Source organism: Canis aureus, chromosome 37 (genome assembly GCF_053574225.1).
Source record: "Canis aureus isolate CA01 chromosome 37, VMU_Caureus_v.1.0, whole genome shotgun sequence".
Classification (NCBI taxonomy): Eukaryota; Metazoa; Chordata; class Mammalia; order Carnivora; family Canidae; genus Canis; species Canis aureus.
This window is the reverse complement of record NC_135647.1, coordinates 14,706,943-14,723,725: the sequence shown is the minus strand read 5'-3', so window position 1 is coordinate 14,723,725 and position 16,783 is coordinate 14,706,943. Positions and strand designations below refer to the sequence as shown.

The following is a 16,783-nucleotide window of genomic DNA, read 5'->3' as shown; positions in this document are numbered from 1 at the left end:
TCTCATTCTCTTTTACCCTTGCTTGCCTCTTGTATAGTCTTTCAAAGCTAAATACGAATTTTCCAGCAAGTCTTGCAACTAGAGATGGCTGTGTCATGAAGCAAGCTGATGTAAGTAGAGATGTAAGTATCCAATAAGACACGAGTAGATGCATGTTGAGGTAAGGTGGAAAATTCTGGAAAACATTAACTTTCCAGATAGAATGGCACAGACTCAGCTGGGGCCACTTCTCATCCTCATTTTCTCCTCTCTTCCTTGAATGAAGTTGTGATAGCTAAAGTGTCACAATCACGCTATAGTGATGAGGTGACCAGCAGAGGACAAAATCCAATGTGCTAAAGATAGCTGAATGAAAAAGAGAATCTGAATCCTGGAAGATATTACTGAGGCACTGAGCTGACTTCAGCGAGAGCTAACCTGATTTCCTGTTCTTTTTTTTTTTTTTTTAAGATTTTATTTATTTATTTATTTATTTATTTATTTATTTATTTATTTATTTTATTTATTTTTTTTAATTTATTTTTTATTGGTGTTCAATTTGCCAACATACAGAATAACATCCAGGGCTCATCCCATCAAGTGCCCACCTCAGTGCCCGACACCCAGTCACCCCCACCCCCTCCCACCTCCCCTTCCACCACCCCTAGTTCGTTTCCCAGAGTTAGGAGTCTTTCATGTTCTGTCTCCCTTTCTGATATTTCCCACTCATTTTTTCTCCTTTCCCCTTTCTGTAAGGAAGACACCATGCACCCTCAATGTATTTAAGCCTGCGTTAGTCAGAGATTCTTTTTCTTGCGGCCAAATGCATTGCTATGTGGTGACTCTTTCCACCTAAGCTTACTATCAGGATTTCACACAGACATGACATCAATTGTTTATTTTACATTATTGATTTCATATTCTCATTTTGTATATGAAGAAACTGGGGCTCAGAAGGACAAATAACAGAGCAACCTTAACCTGGGTCCTCAAGCTGCACTTCTCCTTTTTCTCCTTTCTCTCCCCCACCCCCACCCCTACTTCCTTCCTTCTTCTTCTTCTCCTCCTTCTCCTTCTTCTCCTCCTTCTCCTTCACCTACTTTTCTCCTTCTCCTCCTCCTTCTCCTTCTCCTTCTTCTTTGGCACTAGCCTTTATTGTGACTGGAACCACATAAACAAAATACTCTCAAGATAGAGGAAGAGCCTTGTTAACACAAATCCACTCCCCATCCCCAAACAAATTTTTTTTTAATATTTTATTTATTTATTATTTATTTATTTATTATAGTCACAGACAGAGAGAGAGAGAGAGGCAGAGACACAGGCAGAGGGAGAAGCAGGCTCCATGCACCGGGACCCGGACGTGGGACTCGATCCCCGGTCTCCAGGATCGCGCCCTGGGCCAAAGGCAGGCGCCAAACCGCTGCGCCACCCAGGGATCCCCCAAACAAATTTTATTCTATTACTTTTGCTTTGCGTTTAGATAGCTGAACTAGTGTACTTGTAGAACAAGATGGAGAGTGAAGACAGCTCACCATTTCATGGATCAGAAACCTAACATACTTACCTGATTATTAATATTTTGAAGAGTTTGAAAATTCTTATTATTCCAATACATTGCTCAGGTTCTTCATCTCAGATAAAACTGGTATTTATATATAAAAGGCTTGGGTTGTTATGCTGACCTATTTAGTCTGTGAACTAACCAATGAATCATCTCTAACCGCATGTCTTATGATCATGCTATGCCGCACATCCTTTTGAAGCATGTAGAGTAAGTGAAAGCATTTTGTAAATGGTGATGCTCTTATAACATCTCTAAACATTGGTCTAGTCCTTTAACATGTTCAGTGCATTTTCAAAAATTTCAACAAGTTTGATTCTCAGAACAACCCTGCAAAGGAGATAGTATTAATATCCCTGGGTTACATCATTAATGTCAATATTTTTCTTCACTGCTCAGCTCAGCAATTCTCCTATCACACTGAACAGTTCCCACATACTGTCCTTTTTCCCTCAGTGGGTTCAAGCTCTTTCTTTGCCTTGTGTTCCTGCCTTGGTCTATCTCTACACATCCCTTGTAAAATTCTATTTCAATTCAGCAGGTTATGTAACCACAACATCAGTGCAGACATTGGCTTGGCTGAGGCCAACGAGCTCTGGAAATCTCACTAAAGAGGGTGTCCAAATTGCCAAATTCACTTATTAAAAAAGAAATGCTTATAGTATTAGGCACGAAATGTGATTAGAGCCAGTTCTGGCCTGAGGTGACTTTTATATAAAGGTGATGCCTCCAATTTTGGAGGAACTGCAGCCCACTTTTTTTTCTTTTTTCCTACCAAGCCTGTGTGTGTACAGGAACCTCTTTGCCTCATTCAAGCTAACCTAGTAAAATCTGCCCCTTGCACACAGACCACTTCCCCAACCAAGTTGGTGACTGTAAAGTGATACGAAATGAAAAAGCAAACACCAGTTTGTTGAAATGCATTCTATGAATAAAACATGGCAATCCAGGGTCAATAGGGAGCTAAGAAGTTACTCTACCTAATATCTCCCCTATGAAGTCTTGCTGCTCCAGGCATGGCCTCTGGACCAGCATCATCACGCTACCTTGGAGCTTGTTAAAAATGCAAAATCTCAGATTCTACCTCAGTCCTACTGAATGAAGATCTAAATGTTAACAAATGTGTAGGCATGCTGAAGTTTCGGAAGAGTCCTGTGAAGAGCCACCTATCATAGAGATGCCTACATTACGGGTGACCAAGAGCCAGGTTTTGCCAGATCATGCATTTTTGTCATCTTTCTCTTTCTCTTTCTCTTTTAGTATTTTTTAAGTTAGTTTTAGAGGTAGAATTTAGTGATTCATCAGCTGCATATAACTCCCAGTACTTATTCCATCTAGTTCTCTTCTTAAGGTCCATCACCCACTTATTCTTTCTCTACACCCATCTACCCTCAGCAACCCTCAGTTTGCTCCCTAGAGTTCATTTCTTATGATTTGTATCCCTTTCAATTTTCATCTTATTTTATTTTTCCTTCCCTTCCCCTATGTTCATCTGTTTTGTTTCTTAAATTCCACACATTGCCATCTCTTTTGGATCTTGCTTGCGGTGCCTGAAGAATTTCAGTAAACGAAAATGCACATTCCTTTCCCCACTTTATTACTCAAAAAGTGTAAGTTGGTCTACTGATATGGCTCGATAGTGAGTACATTTGGATGCATCCACTTAGAGCACCAGTGGATATTTCACTATTGTTTGTTGTCTCTGGTTAGATTTGGACTAAAATTTGTAACTGAATTTCTGAGATCTTATTGATCCTCAAGTTCCATTCCAACTTGTAAAGTTTGCTGAATAAAATATGTGAAAGCACATGGTGCCTATAATAGAGTGGTATGCAAAAACAAATGATATCATATTTTTGCCTCATGAATATTATTATTGTTTGTATCTTGGTGGATCCACATTTAGAGGATGTTGATGGGGATGCAGAGAAAATATGGACTGTGACAAATTTGTTTAATAATTCTTTTAACAGTTATGTACAAATTTTCTCCTAGGTTCCTGCATTGTCCTAGTGATAAGCATATAAAGATGAATGAGTCATAGTCTCTCTGCTGAAGTTGCAGATGGTCATGTGGATGCAGAACCTTGAATAGCATGACTCCAATGGCACCAGTCAAAGTCAGTCTATGTGGACTATCAGGAGCTGAGCCTGCAGCCATTTTGAGCAAGAAAATGCAACCAGCTATTGCAGAGTCTTGAAGTATCACCCCTCCCTGCTGCTCAACAGCCACATGAATGTCACTCTCAGAGCAATGAATGTAGATTGAGCCTGAATTAGCTGATGGTGGTTACAGGGCCTTTAGAATTACCTTGAATACTCTGTATACTCCAGAAAATGCTCCATTTATGCTTCTACCCACCTGAAATGACAGCTGAGTGCTTCTTTATATTGTGATGTATAACACAACAATCACTCCTTAGTATCACGGTAATGTCTCTGTCTCATCATAACCCATTCATCTCTGCAACCCCTCCCACGTGGCTCCAGAGTCTAAACTCTACAGAAGCTATTTTCAGAAGTCCTGTAATAACATAGACATAATATCTGTAATGTACATTCCACGGTCACTTTCCTTCTGCTATGTCTGACATTTGACACTGTTGATAACATCCTTTGTTGTGAAGACCTCTCTTGTCTCTGGGAAGTTAACTATGGTCATTCTTTCTCCTCCCCTGGTTCTATATCTTTCCCAATGGGCTTTTTCCAAATTGCAGAACTTGGCCTTCCCTTGTTTTGTTTTATGCTTTCTCTCTGGGATCTCAGTCAAACATCCCACAGCTTCACAATCCCCAAATTTGTCACTCCATCTCTGACCCCACAACCCCCACATGCCTTATCAGGAGCTTTCTGTTTCCAACAGCCTTCTGAACAGTGCCATCAGGTGTCATACTTCATCACCATGGCATCAACATATTCTGAAACTGAACTCACCATCTTAGCCTACAACACTGCCTCCTTTTCTTGACATGCTTATTTTCATTCTTGGGAAATCAAGGTGCTGAAGTGAAAAATTATCTTTAATATTTCACTATCTCTCACCTATTTAACTAACCAGCCACTCAACCACATACATTCTTCCTTTCAATGGCTCTTATGTCCATCTTCCCCTTTTTCTCTCATTGCTATCACTTTGGCCATGAATAACCCATGCTAATCAGTATAGGGTAGAGAGCAAGAGTGCAGGCTCTGGAGCTGGGCCATTTATGTGGATTTCCAGCTCTACTCTTTATTATGTCATTTTGGACAAGTCAGATCATCTCTGTGTGCCTCCGTTCCTTATCCACCAAATGGACATAATTATAGCATCCATCCTATACATTTGTCAGAGGATTAAATTAGTTGACGTATGTCACATACTTAGAATAGTCCTATCACATCAGCTGAACTTCATTCAGCTTTCATTTCAAGCATAGTAATGGAGAGATTTGGAGGAGTGAGAGAGAGAGAAGCATGTCTTGTTTTTTACCAACCCAGTTTAGCTTCAGATCTAGTTTCCAATCTCATCTCTGTGTGACTTGGAACAAGTAGCTTAATGTCTCTGAACCTCACTTTCTTTATCTGTAAAAGCTGGAAAGTAATAGCATTATAAATATGAAATGTAAGTATATGTGTTAATTGTTTAAGTCCTCATTTGAATTAGTCTGCATATAAAGAAAATACCTTATTTAAATGAAGTATCATAAATGGAATGTAAAAAGAGCGAATGAATGGGTGCACATGGAAAGTATGCAGTTAAGGAATATATGTTAGTAGTTGTCCTAAATCAGACTTGCTCATTCTCATCCTTTGGCTTAGTTAAAACTGCTACTTGCATATGCTTATCTTAACTCACTCTATCCTCCCATCTTTTTTAAAAAAATTAATTCAAGTATAGTTAATGCTCAGTGTTATATTAGTATCAGGTGTACAATAGAGTGATTCAACAATGCTCAGGGCTCCTCACAATGGTTATGCCCTTAATCCCCTCCACCTATTTCCCCAGCCCACACCCAGCTTCCCTCTTGGAACCTGCCTTCCCATCTTAAAAGGCCAACTGTGCTCCCTACATTTGTGAGATATCTCTTTTCAACTCAGAGTTTTCTTTCTTCTTTATAATATCTATAATGTATATTGTTAATTCAGGGTTTACTATGAACTGCCCTGCATTGTTAGTTACATTTTTGTGTTTGCATATTTATTCAGTTCAGCACAGAAATTAGGTCTTCATATTCCCTCTACATATAGAACCGACCTCTGCAAATAGCAGCCGTTTTTTGTGTTTTTAATTTAATATTCTGTGTAAAAAGGAACATTTGCCATGCTGACTTGTCATGTTATATGAATGCCATAGACTCAGGATGTCTCTCCTCCTTTGTAGAGGAAGCATTAACTACCCTCAGGCTTGCTGGGCCTTTTGAAGCCACATGGCAAAAGCTTCACTCACACCACTTCCAGCACCATGCTCTTCTATATAAATATGCTGTAGACTGATGCCCAATATGTGAAATCTGGTTGTTCTATACACTAATTGCAACTGCTTTCTCTTTGGTGGGAACATTCTAGTGGGCTCTGAAGAAAATAAGATCCAGCAAGGGCAAGTCTTACAATAAGTTATGCATAAAGCATTTTTTAAACAATCCCTAGAAACAGCTAGCTCTTTCCTCATCTGGCAATTTTTTTTTTTAATTTTAATTTTTTTTTTTTTATTGGTGTTCAATTTACTAACATACAGAATAACACCCAGTGCCCGTCACCCATTCACTCCCATCATCTGGCAATTTTGATTTGAGTTTTCTAAAGGCCCTGTAATTGGTAATCCTAAAGGCCTTATAACCAAAATACAAATTTTATGGTTTAAAATGAGATGTATTCATAGACTCTTAACTTGCCTTGTTATTTATTTCAAAGTGCAGACCACATAGATTTTGATGTATTATAAGTCAGCCTATTATAATGTTTAGGTGGTGGCCTAAGCTAACTCAGGCTTTCAGTCCAAATACATTACAAAATACATTACCCCTTTTTCAATCCTTTATTCAACAAATGCTTAAATGCTGACATTGCTGCTGTGGGCCACAGTCCCAGCATAGTCCATTAAGGAGGAAAATAGACCATTCTTGACATGCTTTGGAGATTTATTCTGGAATGAGGTTCAACGGCCATTTCAGAGAGCCTAAGGCTATGTGAGGGAATTTGGATCCACAGACTGAGGAACTTGAGGAGAACCTCTGCTTCCAATGTTTTGTTACTCAGCCTGAGCAAACATTAGATTTCTGGCATAGCCTCACATGCTGACCTGTAAATTGAGGGCTTAGCAATTACCTGCTGGTTTTTAAGAGAGGTAATAAGCCTAACATTGGTGGATCAGTAACTCTATCATAATCGTGCTCATGCTGGGGTACCTAGGTGGCTCTGGATTTCAGCTCAGGTCTTGATCTCAGGGTTGTGAGATGGATGCCCGTGTTGGGCTTCCCCTCAGTGTGGAGTCAGCTTGAGAGTCTCCCTCTCCCTTTGTCCCTCGCTGACACTTGTATGCTCTGTCTAAACAAACAAATAAACAAACAGAAAAGATCTTAAAACAATAGTGTTCATGCTGATTTACAAATCAGTCTACTGAGCATTTTATATACGCTATCTCATTATACTGTCATAGCAGTCCCTACGAGGTAGGTAGAAGACTGAAGTCAGGTAAGCGACCTAGAATTAAAATGTCAGGGATATTATTTGAACCTAGATCTAGCTAGATACAAAGTTTATTAAGCCAATATTATATTGCCAAATGAGGACATTTCCTGACATTGTAAATGTTTTGGTGGCTAAGTCCGACTTATTGAGGGAAAATGAATCCATACGTTTGAAAAATGTGTTTATTTGAAGAAGATATTTTAATAAGACCAGTAACAATGGAGAATTTCACCACATGGTGGAATGAGTGTATAAATATTTGAAACTGATTTTAGAATGCCCTGACTATACTGATTACCTTTCTATGTGTGTATTTGGTGGAAGGCAGTTATTGACTAGTAAGGGGCACAGAGAGTTGGAAATGTTTAATCTCCTTATCAGCGTTTACATGGGTGCACGCCTATGTAAAAAATTTTTGACGTATATGCTTAAGATTGGTACACCACATTTGTAAGTTATATCTCAATACTTTTAAAAATTAAAATGCCTTAGCATATTCTGGCCTTATTGTTATTTAGTAGACACTTAGATCATTGCTATAAGACCTTTCTTCTTTACTAATATGAGTGTTTTATGCTACAAATTTTTCTTAAGCACTAATTCAGCTGTATTTTCTACATTTTGCTATATTATGTTATGCTCATTCAATTCAAAATATTTTCTATTTTTCCTTATGAATTCTTAATTGGCCCATGATCTAGTTAGTAGTGTTATTTAACTTTCCAACACTTGGGAATTTTTCTATTTTTAATTTCTAGTTTAATTCCATTGTGGTTAAAAAGTATACTCTGTATGCTTTCAATTCCTTAAAATGTGTTGTATGGTACAGAATGTGGTCTATATTATATGTGCCTGCAAAGAATGTATATTCTACTTTTGTTGGATAGAATATTCTGCAGATGTCAATTAGTTCAAATTGTTGACAGCATTTTACCAGTCTTTTACATCCTTACTGAATTTCTTCCTACTTGTTTTTATCAATTACTGAGAGAACTATTGAAGTCTCCAATTAAAATTATGTACTTGTCTTTTTCCTCTTGTAGTTCTACCAGTTTTTATTCATTTACTTGAAGATCTGCTAATAAGTATATAAAATTATTATGTCTTCCTGATTATTCTAGCTCTTTGTCATTAAGAAGTGGCCTTTATTCCTGGTGATATTCTTTGCTCAGAAATCTACTTTGTCTGATATCAGGATAGCCAATCTAGCTTTCTTTTGATTAGTATTTTCATAGTATATCTTTTGCCACCTCTCACCTTTTTTTGTTTTTATATTTAAAGTGAGTTTGTTATAGGCAGTACATAGTTGAGTCTCACTTTATTATCTAATCTGACAATGTCTGTCTTTTCATTGGTATATTTAGAGCATTTACATTTAATGTGATTACTAATATGATCAGGTTTAAATCTGCAACATTAACATTTGTTTCCTTAATGCCTTATCTATTCTTTATACCTTTTGCCCTGTTTTTCAGACTGCTTTTGAATTGAGTATTTTATGATTAAAATTTGTTATTGGTTTATCACTTCTAGATCTTTTAAAAAATAATGTCGGTCCAAGCATTTATATTATACATATTTAATCAATTATAGGTTATTCTCAAATAATATAGTACTGCTAAAGGTAAGGTGTAAAATCCTTAAACCAGTATATTGCTAGTTCTGCCTCCCATTTTTGTGTTATTATTGTCATACATTTTATATCCTATATGATATAAACCCACAGTAGATTGCTACTACTTTTCATTTAGACAGTAAAATCTTTTACAGTGATGAAAAATAAGAAAAGATGTATTTTATATTAATATCTTCATTTTAACCATTCCTAGAAATCTTCATTTTCTTGTTTAGATCCAAATTTCTGCTATCATATTCATTCTGCTTAAATAATGTTAACATTTCTTGTAATCCATAATCCAGGTTTGTTGAAGATGAATTCTCTCAATCTTTTTCTTTTTGCCTGAACAAGTCTATTTTGCCTTCCTTTTTTTTTTTTTTTTTGATATAGAGTGAGAGAGCATGAGGAGGGGAGGGCCAGAAGGAGTTGGAGAGAGAAAATCTCAAGCAGTCTTCCAACTGAATAGAGAGTCCAATGCAGGGCTCAGTCTCATGACCCTGAGATCATGACCTGAGCAGAGTCAGACACTTAACGGACTGACCACCCAGGTGCCCTTATTTTGCCTTTAGTTTTGAAAGATATTTTCACTGACTGAAGGATTTTAGATTGACTTTTTTTCCTTTGAAGTTTTTAAAGATGTCACTTCACTGTTTCTTGGCTTGCATGGTTTCTGACAAGAAATCTCTGGTAATTCTAATCTTTGTTCCTATGTTTGCAATGTGTCTTTTTTTCTCTTACTGCCTTCAGATGTGCTTTTCATCTTCAGTTTTCAGAAATTTGTATCGATGTGTTTAGCTATGTGTGTCTGTGATGCTTCAGGATTATTCTACTTGGAGTTCGTTAGGATTCTTGGATTTGTGGTTTTGTGTCTTTTTTTTTTTTTTTTTGCAAAAATTTCAGCCATTATTTTTTCAGCCAATGTCCACATTTCGTCTCTTTGGAAGAGCTTATTTCTCCTTACATTTTATACCTGCTGGTTGCATTGAAATCTCAGCTCCCTAGAGCACTCAAGGAAAATTCTGGTATCATAGTTTACCTAGGTTGTTTCTATTATCAGAGTAGAAGCAGCACTGTTTCCTAGAAGGAAGTGGAACTCTCTTTATTGGACACTTCAAATAAGTATCTCTTTGGTATATGAAGCTGTCAAACCTATGAAGGGTTTGAGATTTTACCCTACTTGCAAGTTAACTAAAGTAGTCTGCCTCTGCTTCAGGCATGCTGGCCAAAGACATAGGGCTCCTGAATAAGACAAAGGTTAGTTTATTATTCATAGCAATTAGGGTAAGCAGAATATCATTCTGCCCATTTCCCAAGCATTAAATCCCAGAGGGCAATAAGCAGAAGGCCAGATGATCCCTGCATATGCAGTGGGTTGTGTTACAGGGAAGCCCTGATTTTAAGGAAACCAAACATTTTATAATTGGCATTAGGTAGGTGTGCCCTTTGCTGTGATGAACACACTATTTATCCCTTGTTTGCTGTACAAATATAATTGAAGAGAGTCCAAAACAAAGGGAATCATCACTTCTGCTCCCAAAAGACACAAAAATGCAAGAGACTTATGGGGAAATTTCTCCCCAAAGAGATAGCATCTCTTGAGCTGATCTGTTTTCTCAATCCACATTCTCAATCCAATTGTATCCATAACTCAATTCTGTATTTCGTCTCACAGAGAATCAATTTCCATTCATTTCAATGATATTTATTGGGGATCTCTCATGTACCAGCAAATGTGCCAGGTAGCTGAAGATATTAGAGTGGAGAAAATAAATATAGTCTCTATTTCTCCAAGCTGATAAATAGGATAACTGGAGTCTTTCAGGGTTTTAAAATCCTGAAAGCCATACAAAGTCCTAATGGGCTAAACTACCAGGGATGAAAGAGTTCAATATTCAGACCATAATTTCACATGAATGCCACTTACATCTCTAACTTTGTCACAATTCCTTTTCCATTATGCACATCCCCATAGGAACTTTAATATCACACTGTGCAGTTTTTAAAAGCAAGAGCTGCATTTTATTATGCAGTGCTTTGTTGTAATTTCTCATAGACTTTATTACCACATAGGAGACACAAGAACTTTCTGTGCAAACTTGCCTTTAAAGGTGTTTCCTAAGCCTCACATGTTATTTCGTTAGAAAATGATACTTCATCCTGCTTTAAAAAAAAAAGAAAAAGGACTTCATTTATTTATTTGAAAGATAGAGAGAGCAAGAGTGGTGGAGCAGGATCAGGGGGGTGGGCAGAGGGAGAGGGAGAAGCAGACTCCCTGCTGAGTGGAGAGCCTGAGACAGGGCTCCATCCCAAGACCCTGAGATCATTACCTAAGCCAAAGGCAGATGCTTAACAAACTGAGCCACTCAGGCACCCCCATCTTGCTTTTCAATAACATGGGAAAATATCCACACAATTTTTACCTGGATGTTTGCCACATCAGAAAGCTTTGAATCATTAGGCATAGCATGTAAATTCTGATATTTTATCACCAGCAACCTTTACACTTCATAAAACAGATATGGTGCTTCCTATTTCTGTACATGAAGGTGAAAGATAAAATTGAAGGAAGTTTGGATTTGCAAATGACTTGGAACCACATCTTGAACGCTATTTTTTAGCACATGTCCTTTTCAAAACAGATATAAAATGTAATCTTTTTTTTCTTTGTCTTCAACTGCCAGGAATAGGAAGATGATGGCATTTCATTTCTGAGAAAACATCACAGGTTTACCTATTTTCCCCCAAATAATGCCTTGGACTTAGTAAAAACCAGCCAGTAGGTTCGTTCTTTCTTTCTTTCTTTCTTTCTTTCTTTCTTTCTTTCTTTCTTTCTTTTTTTCTTTCTTCTTTCTTTCAAGATTTTATTTATTTATTCATGAGAGACACAGAGAAAGAGAGAGAGAGACAGAGAGATACAGGCAAAGGGAGAAGCAGGCTCCATGCAGGGAGATGTGAGACTCGATCCCGGGTCTCCAGGATCACACTGTGGGCTGAAGGCGGCACTAAACCTGCGCTAAATCGCTGAGCCATCCAGGCTGCCCCAGTCAGGAGGTTTTCTTAGAGCTTACCCATGGACTTTTAAATTCTATAAATGCATATATGTATATACCAATATACCTACATACACGATTTAAACTGTGTTCTTTATTCATTTGTGCTTAATTATATGTCCTGATTAAATGTTTCTGTGCCTGAGGTGTCTTGTCAAGACAACGGTTTAAGTGCTGACCTTTGAACCTAGGAGTTCTGTTTTACCAGCACTCAACTGTGGAAGGGCCAAAGTTCAGCTCTCAATTCAGTGTGCTGCTTGATTTAAATGTGAAACTTGGCACTGAGTGTCCTCCTGTGCCTGGTTATTATTCTTGGAATGCAAAAGGTACATGTTTTTGTAATTCTCTAAGGAACTCCTCTATAGCTTTTCCAGAACCTAAGTCAGGTTTCACTTCCAGGCTACGTTCCAAGTCCTAAAATTCATTTTTTAGCAGCTCTCAGACAGATGGGTGCTATTTTTGAAATCCATATGGGCTTTCCTGTCTGCTAGGGTCTATTTAATGGTCTACATCACTACTACAGAAATATACTTAGTGCATTTGTTCTTCCCTTGTTGCACAGAGGGCTCTAGTTTCCATCCAAAACACTGAAGCTGACCTGGGGAGGAAAGGGAGAGCAAACTCATTTGTAAGTGAACTTTAGTCAGCATTTCTGAACTTCCACAGATTCCGTTTCAACGTTTATTGGGAACTTCAGACATTAGCAATGCCTATAGCTACCCAGGCAGCCTAGGAGAAGAAAATAAGAAGTGAATATACATATGCATATGCTATGATGTTTACAGCTGGTAAATTCTAAATCAAAACCTATAGATTAAGGTTTGGGGAATTAAATTACATTTTAAAGGCAATAGGGGAGCATATGAAAACAGCATTCTAAGTCAGTAAAAAAATCTTCTATAGCTAAAAGACCATTTGGTGTCTGTTTTATAATCCCTTGTTTTTTGGAACTCTGACCTCACCTCTCTGAAAATCATGCATCCTATAACTCCTCCCATTCAGAACATAACCCAGAATCACAAAATTAGCCAAAGGTAGTGCTGCAAGCTAAAATCAACATCTCCGTGTCCGTGCACTAAAGCCCAGGACCTTAAGTCAGAGGCAAGCCCCAGGTCAAGACCTATTCATCTGTAGTTCATGCACAATTCTAAAAGCTATCTCCTATTCATTTTTTGTTTGTAAAACTTGGCTACGGCCATCATAACAAGTGCCACAGGCTTATGAAACAAAAGATGGATTAAACAAAAGAAATTTGTTTTCTCAGGTCTCAAAGCTGGAAGTCCAAGATCAGGGAGTAGGGCAGTGTTGGTTCCATATCGAGGTCTCTCTCTGTGATTTGCAGGTGGCAGTCTTCTCCCTGTGTCTGCACATAGTTGTCCTTTAGGAGTGTGCATAATCTGTGTCTAAACTTCCTGTTTTTATAAGAATACCAGTCATATGAGATTAGGGCTCACCCTTAAGATCTCATTTCACTTAATTCTCTCCTTAAATACCTTATTTCCAAATACAGTTACATTCTGAGGTAGTGGGTGGGGATTAGGATTTCAACGTATGAATTTGGGGGGATACAATTCATCCCATAATATTATTAGCTCTGAAACAGAAACCTGAAATAGTAACTATAGAAAGATATGACATTAATCAGGTGTACCAAGAGTAGCAATAAGCAAAAATCCAAAGACAAGAAACAGGATTGCAAATTTATTTTAAAAGCTCATGTAGGTCTATTGAAAAGCACAAAAGTCTGATGCAAACATCCTTCATCTCTCAACAGGTCCTGGATCATCTTGATATAACCATAGAATTATAACTGAGTGAAAAGTGGAGTGTTCATCAAATAGAAGCAGTGATTTGTTATAGAATGACAGATGAGAGCGTAAGTCTTAACAGCATCACTTGAACAACCCACTTAAACTCTCGAAGTATTTGTTTTCTCATTAGTATCATGAGAATAAAATTATTTGTGCAAATGCCAGAGATAAGAAAGCCATGTGTGGGTAAGTGTTTCAGAAACTGATAAGCATTCTACCAGGAATAAGTTCTTAGATCCAATAAGAAGACATAAAAATTTGTGTTGCGCGTAAATAGGATCTAGATTTACATATCAAAAGGATCAAGGAGGGAACTGTTGAATTTTTAATGAAGCATAGCCTTAGTCATCCAGAAAACTGATTTTAAATAATAAAAAAGCTAAGTCAATTTCTAAGAGTTCTTTCAGGATTTATTGCAATGAACTTTCTTAAGACAAAGCATTACTAAAATAACCAGATGAGGTCCTTCTGACTATATTGCCCTGTATTCAAATTCAATAAATGATAGCCATAAGAAGTAACATGATATAAGAGAGAGTTCTGCTCTGTAAATAAAAGAAATTGGATTCTGATTAGAACTTTCAAAGACCTTAAGCTCCATGTGTTTTTCTGGGTTAGTTTCCACTTATTTAAAATAAAAGAATAGAACCAGAGGGGTTTTGTGGTGTCTTCCAACAGTAAAATTTATGAAGAGCCATTTCCACTTCCTTTGTTCTCATTTCATAGAATTGGGGAAGATGTAAAAAGGAGATGGTCTCTACTTACTTACCAATTAATTCCCTTACCCACCTCTACCTACAATTTGTGGAGATATGAAGAGAATATGAATGACCAGGAAACCTGGTCTCTATCTCCTCAGCCACCTGTCATGGCAACCTTGACTCTTTGAATGAGTGTAAGAAGGCTGTTCCTTATGTAGGGACTTCCAGAACAACACAGGATTGTTATGTCTAAATCTCACAATGGGTAGGTTGCTGTTTTAAGGTGCTAAGTCCTCCTTAGCAAGGTACCACCAGGCCCTACTCTGTCAGAAGTGTTTTAATCTCTGCCATTCAGAAGAAACCAAATAAGCTGACAGGGGACAGCATGTATGCACATTGTGTCAAATCAAATGTGCCTTTAAATGCTGTCAATAATTTAGTCACTATAGGAAGCTAGTGTTCTCAGATTTCTCTGCCTAAAGTCCTAAGAAGAAAGCCCTTATCTTAGATGGAAGCACATCTAAGAGTCCCTCTTTGCTTGAAGACAATAAGTATCCACCACGTTAAAAATAAATTCTTCAGGGGCATCTGGGTGGCTCAGTGGGTTAAGCATTTGCCTTTCACTTAGGTCATGATCTCAGGGTCCTACTGCCTGCTCAGGGGGGAGTTTGCTTCTCCCTCTCCCTCTGCCCTTCCCCCCACTTGTGCTCTCTCTGTCTCTCTCAAATAGATAAACTCGAAAGAAAGAAGAAAGAAAGAAGAAAGAAAGAAAGAAAGAAAGAAAGAAAGAAAGAAAGAAAGAAAGAAGAAAGGAAGGAAGGAAGGAAGGAAGGAAGGAAGGAAGGAAGGAAGGAAGGAAGAAGAAGAAGAAGAAAGAAAGAAAGAAAGAAAGAAAGAAAGAAAGAAAGAAAGAAAGAAAGAAAGAAAGAAAGAAAAATTCTTCAATTCTTCTACCCAAAGCAGTTAAGGATTTGAGGATGGCACCAGAAATGGTTATCAAGCAAGCACTTTCTCAGGCTGTAAGTGATACAAGGTTGCACATGAGAAGATCAACTTCACTGAGCTCATGATCTAAGAAAGAAAGAACAGTTTGAAGTGCTAATACCAAGGACTTAGGAAATAGGGCAATGCTTCTGCAGTAGAGCATGCAGGGATACAGACTTTGAACTCCAAAGACAATTCAAATTGAATATACCAGCAACCAAACTCATTATCCACCACCCCTTCAAACCAATTCTTCTAAGTCACCCAAGCAAGAATATAACCTCCCCTCCCATCCCTAATGAGTAACTAGGACCTACTGATTCTATCTCCTAAATATTTCTGAAATCCATTCTGTTCTCCTGTTTTTATTACTACTACCCTAGTTAAATGTCTCTGCCTGCCTCTTGTCGTACCAACCTGTAAATCATCCTTTACACAACCAACAGATTATCTAAATAAAATACAAATTCAACTGTATCATCCTTTTGCCTAAAGCCCTAAATAGCTCCTCTCTTTCTTCCATAGAAGTCCAGCCTCCTCAGAAGGGTATATAAAGCCTTATGTCATCTAACCCCCTCTGATATGGCCACTTTACTCACTTCCTTTAGAACATATCAAATCCAATTCATTTGTATTTTCTTACACATTGCTTTAATACACTTCATCTTAGAAAAGCAACATAAATGCTGATCATTTTATAGTATAGGTACCTTAAAATAATTTATGGGTTCTCTGAAACAGACAAGTTCTGAATAAGTTTAAGTGGTAAGAGCTGTGTTGTTCCACTGGATCATCATTCGCTAAGCTAACCACCTAGGTTTCAGGACTTTACAATGAGGATAAAACCCCATATTTAAAAAATATAATGACAGTCTTCATAAGCCAACAAACTGTTCTCTACTACTATAATCTTTCCTCTATACCAGGCAAAATTATAGTAAGATAAATTAGTTTAAAGAATACAAATTTAGAAATAGCAGAGAGAAAATCTAATAACGGTATTTTGATAAGCCTTGTTCAGTGCAAGGCATTTCTCCCCATGGGCATAAACTGATACTGGGGTGGGATAAGGGCGGGGGTGGGAGGAACATGAGCTACTGTCCATGGTCCTGATACGAAAATACACACCATGACTTGGTTGTTCTCTGTGGGCCATATCCCTTCTCCCCCACATCTACCATCCTCCAGCATCCAAGAATTATATCAATACTGCTAGTTGTAGTTTTTTCAAATGAGTCAGTGCTTTAAATGAGCACCATTATAGATTGTGTCCCTCTAAAGGATATGCTGAAGTTCTAACCCCCAGAACCTGCGAATGTAACCTTATTTGGAAATAAGGTACTTGCCGATGTAATCAAGTTAACATGAGGTCAAACTGGGTTAACTAGTGCTGTTATAACAAGAGAAAAA

The 16,783-nt window shown here is 37.7% G+C and overlaps 1 long non-coding RNA gene across 1 annotated transcript in view; it reads left to right on the top strand.

Moving 5' to 3' along the window:
• The window catches only part of LOC144306498 (uncharacterized), a 102,691-nt gene extending 86,269 nt beyond the window's left edge, over window positions 1-16,422 (top strand). The window contains exons 2-4 of the long non-coding RNA XR_013373582.1: window positions 38-122; window positions 13,652-13,753; window positions 15,120-16,422. This is a non-coding gene — a long non-coding RNA (uncharacterized LOC144306498). The remainder of the gene's footprint in view (window positions 1-37; window positions 123-13,651; window positions 13,754-15,119) is intronic.
• The last annotated feature ends 361 nt before the right edge of the window (window positions 16,423-16,783 follow it).